We start from the raw sequence: 5,371 nt of genomic DNA on the forward strand, positions 1-5,371 counted from the left end.
CAAGGGTTAGAATATAGCCATGTGCTTATGGATATGTCTCAACACGGGGCCAAGGTTAAAGGGGTCCAAATGAGCGATGGTCTGTTAAAGAGCAATGCTACCTAATGGAGCTTAAAGACCTTAGGGTTTGCTTCATTAAAGACCTCCAAAAGTTAGTGTTAAAAAGTCCTTTGACCTTAGGCGAGCTAGGGCTAACCTTGAGGTGGGAACCCTACCCAAGCATGGGGTGTTTGTCGGCTTGCTAACTAAAGTGCTTAAAGTGTTTGTGGGAACCTTGTCCAAAGCTTGAGGTGATTTTTATGCTTAAATTTACTAGGTTCTTGAAGTATTTAATTCAAAGATAAACTCTCAAGAGGCATGATCGATTTCCATGCTTGATCAAGACTAGTTCCTTGAAGTGCTCAATTCAAACCAAACGACTTAAGAAGCATAAAAGACACATGGCAAAATTCTCCACATGTGGCCTTCATGATGTGCTTGAATGCTATTCGATAGGCTTTAAATGGGTCCAATGAGAATTTAGATGCATAAAAATAAATAATTAAGTTATTTCTCTCAAAGAGAAAAAAGAGGACACATGTCGCAAATGATATAATTAAATATTACTAGAGAGAGAGAGAGAGAGAGAGAGAGAGAGATGTGTGGATCAAGCATGAGAGGGGGGTATGAACTTCCACACACACACACACACACACATTCTCTCATTGTGTGAAGTGCAAAGTGAAAGAGCTCCATCTCCTTCTCCAAGCTTGTTGAGAAGTGGAGAGCCTACACCAACACTCTTGGGTATGGAATGCAAATCCAACCAAGAGCCATGCTTCAATGCTTAAGCTTTCCATCTTCTTCATCTTCATTACTATGCTATTATGCTATGCTAAGCAAGAAGAGTAATGATAAGTTAGAGACAATTTCTTTTTCCTATGGATGATTCTTCTTCCTCTTCCCTACCCTCATTCCCCGCTAGCTCTCTCCACCTTGGAAGGTGTTTGAGGCCTTGCGACTGAGGCTTGGGATACTTAATGCTTTTTGCAAAGTTTAGGTTATGCTTGTGATGCATGAAGCTTTCCATCTTCATTGCATCACCTAGGTCACAAGGAACACAAAGATTGTATCGTATCAAGTCTCTCTTGATGGGAGAATCTATAATACAAACGCTTTTGGAGGGGGGACTGGCTCCAAGTAAATCCGGTCCTCGACTATTGTCATGTTCTCTAATACTCTCTCTCTTGCAAAAGTATTGTTCATGCCAAGTTAATTAAGTACTATGTTTATGTTGCTACCATCAATTAATTTCACCCTCTATGTTCTCAAAGTAATCTCACAAAAAAGTTCACTCTAATTCTCTTAATTCTGCTATTCTCAAAGTTCATAGGCCATTTCCATTACTCTCTCTCTCTCTCTCTCTCTCTCTCTCTCTCTCTCTCCTTCCCTTGCAAGCTTTAAATTGAGAGAGAGAGAGAGACAGAGAGGTCTGCCACTGTCATCGTTGTTTACCCTACCCCCACATATAGAAAACGATCTGCTAATGGAGGTGACTTGGGATTGCAGCCAAAAAAACATAGAGCAAGCTTGACTTTAAAAACTAGGAGGGGGAATAAAGGCATCATTTTGAAGCTTCATCATCTGACATCAACTAAGCAACATGCCAACAGGCGAATAAATGGGGAAAGAGAACTTTAGATGTATTGTTTTGCGTCAATATGGGGCTCTACCGATGGTGAGACCAAAGCTATTAAAAAAAATGAGGTTTAATGTAATCCCACCTACAAATTTTGAGATTTATGTCTAAGTTTTAAATCTGAAGGTGAGAAAACCGACAACATGGAGATAAATTTATTGTAAAACCCTTCAATCCTTATCTATACTATATAGAAAAAGGGCAAGGGATCCTCCCCTCCCCCCCCCCCCCCCCCCCCCCCCCCCCCCGAGCTTTGCAGCTTGGCGACACTTGTACACACAGAGTACGAGAGAGAGAGAGAGAGAGAGAGAGAGAGAGAGAGAGAGAGAGGTGCCTTCCATTACCACCGTCGGTTCCCCTCCCGCCATGCACAATGAAAATGATTATTCAACAGGGGTGACCTGGGCTTGGAGCCATGAAAACACAAAGCAAGCTCGGCTTTAAAAACAAGGAAGAGGAGAAGGAATCAAGGCATTATTTTGCAACTTCATCATCAACAGAGAAATAGGTGAATAAGGAGAGGTGAACAAAGTTAAATAGCTTGGGCACATGGGCATTTGATAACCATGTCTTTCATGGCTGCTTCTGGTGTACCCAAAGTAATTGCATGTAGATAGTGCTCGCATGTCCGAGCTAAGAAAATCCACATAGCACCGCCGACGGGATGTCGCGGTTGTGCTTGACACTGCCTTGATCAACATGTATGACAAATGTGGTGTAGTTCATATAGCACAAAAAGTGCTTGAGAATCTTCCTATCTGAGATATCGTCTCTAGGAATGCACTGATTGTAGGATATGCCCCACTTGGGTAGGGCCAAAGAACTAAGGGCGTTTTTTAACAGATGCAAAGTAAGGGTATCTCTCAAGATGCAATCACATATGCTCTGGGATGTTTTCAATTGATGGAAAGAGAACATGTCCCTCTAGATGCAATGTTGTATCAAGGAGTGCATTGATTGTTGGATATGACCAGCAAGGTTACGTCAACAAGAGAGAAAGTTTTTTTCGGTAGATGTAGAGAGAGGGGATCTCTCCAAATGCAAGCATGCACACTTGCACCTTGAAGGCATTGAGGAATGCTTTTTCCATGCATGGGAACCCCCCCATATTTTTTTCTCTTTTACCAAAAATATTTCCTATTATATAAGTTACTTTTGATTTTTTCTTCCCTTTTTCACTAACGTTTTTAGCCTTTATTAAATAAATAATACTTATGCTAATCAATCACGATGTAGCATAATAAGTAAGCTTTGTTTATTGATCTCTCTTTTGACCTTAAATATTAAATATATATATATTCTAGTATTTTCTAATATATTTTTTTTCATGTATATATATTATTCCACTCTACCAAATATTTTATTCACTAGTTTTCATTTTCAAACGTCAACCCCACTTTCAAAATTCAATAATACCTCCATCTAGATGATTGCCAATCTTTTCAACACTCTAGGTCATGTTTTCATACACATGAAGGAGCTTACACTTGAAGGCAAGAGAGAAGTCCACTCAAAGGGGACCACCAAAAGACTTTTGCAGCCACAAATAATACATTATTTGGCTAAATTTTTTAAGTAAAGAAGAGCCCCGAATCTGAAGAAGTGTTCAACATGAAAGATGTAGCTCCTGATTTCAACTTTTAGCTCAATTGTTTTCAGAATTTTTGGAGTTATGAACACGGAGATATGATTTTTGTAGTGGACCCCAGTTTTCTCGTGTAATGGTGACACAGGCCATCCCCACTTTTCTTCCTTCTAGAATGGCTATGGTTCTACAAGTCTTCAAGCATGATTACAAGAGACAAGGCTCTTTTAATGAGGTCTTGGCTAGTCTAGAGTAATTCTATCACCATTTTTGGAGGATCCATCCTCATCAACAAATATCCACCTTCGACAACCTCTCTTATAATTTTCTTACCTCTCTCTTCTCTCCCTAATAAGCTTATGTCTATCCAAGCTAGACTATTGTAAATATTTCCTATCCTCTACATCCTACCCACATTCTCTCTTCTTCTCTCTCTATTGACTCTGGTATTTTAAATAATGAGGAGACAAGATGGGAGCCATAGTCACATGCACCCCATTTTCCTAGTCACCAAAGTGGGACACTCACCTCAAATAGAAATATTGCTAAATCCTTCCCTCCTTCCCTATATAAGGAGGCCATGAGAGCTCACTTGAGGAGAGAGAACACACACACACACACACACCTATCCATACACACTCTTGTGCTACATGCTTGTAGCATGAACCCTAATCACATAATCACAACACCATCATCATCACCATCACCATGCACAAAAGATGAGCACCACACCTCCACACCACTTGTAATTAAGGGTTGAAGGCACAATTTCAAGAAGAAGAAGGGTGGACACACTCATGATATTCCTCGCCATCAACTCCCATCTCTCCATTATGCCTCCTACGATCTTGTTCCCTTCTCATTTTCCTGCCATACGCTACCTATTGTATTCATCTTTTGCAAGCAATCAACACACTCCATCTTGGTGCCATACTTTGTGTCGCTTTGGATACATCTCATTGTGAGTATGGTATATTCTTGTTCCTTGCCATTTTTTCGGCTTATGTTAAGGTGTGCGGATTCGCCACCACACACACACACTCTCTCTCCCTCTCATATTCCTATCATCTTGCTACTTCCATCTTAAGGTGTGCGGATTCGCCATCTTTTGTATGAGAAGTGAGTATACTCGCAAGTTTCCCCTACCTCATTATCTTGCTTACTAACATGCACGAGTAGCAAGCCCATTCTCACTCATGCACCACTCCTCTCACCTTATTCTCCGACCACCCCATTCCACATTTGGGCGTGGATCTTGAAATTGTTTTCCATGGCATGCTTCATTGTGTATATGTATGTGTCCTAGCCGCATATCTTGCTAGGTGGTGCCCCTAATGTGTATCCCCCATGATGAGGCCATTGTGCATAGTCTTGGTGTAGAGGCCACCGGGTCTATTTTTTCACTTCCGCCTCTCATTTGGTGCCCCGACTGAGGAGGGCTCTTGAAACCCTTCAGTTTACAAGACTGAAAACCCTACACTATTGTGAATGGATGAATGAGTATGAAGGATTTTCTAACTGGACGACAGAAGAAGAAGAGCTCCAAGCACAACTAGACGAACTCCGCATCTCCATCGAAGCTCGAGTGCCAGGCGTAACGGTAATCGATTTGAAGTGGGAAAGTCAACCAACGCGCCAAACCCAGTGGATATACATAGACCAAGTGCCAAGAAGAAGAAGGAGAAGGTGGAAACCATGTCCGCAACCTACAACCAACCAACAACAACAAAATGGAAGGAGCTCTGCACAATAGAGAATCAACACTATTCTACTTTGAGAATCGGGTAACTCAAGTCACGGAGGTAATTATCATAGTCAGTTTTCAAGTCGCACCTGATGCTGCAGCACAGATAACAGAAGCATTGGCTCACACTCTCACTAGAGAAACTAGGGATCTACTGAGTTTGTTTCAGGAAAGAACACCACCCTCTCCTACAAGCTTGGACAGTGACTAAGCACCTCTAAGCTTCACATGAATCAGGACAACCTACCTCAAGACAGATCACACATACCAACACGTGTACGCTCAATCAAGGTAATATTGGACTTGAAGATTCACTACCAGCACATCATTGACACCATGCCGGGTGGGGAGCGGTTTTTTGAGG

The sequence above is a fragment of the Adiantum capillus-veneris genome, chromosome 29 (genome assembly GCF_014529385.1).
Source record: "Adiantum capillus-veneris isolate H3 chromosome 29, ASM1452938v2, whole genome shotgun sequence".
Taxonomy (NCBI): domain Eukaryota; kingdom Viridiplantae; phylum Streptophyta; class Polypodiopsida; order Polypodiales; family Pteridaceae; genus Adiantum; species Adiantum capillus-veneris.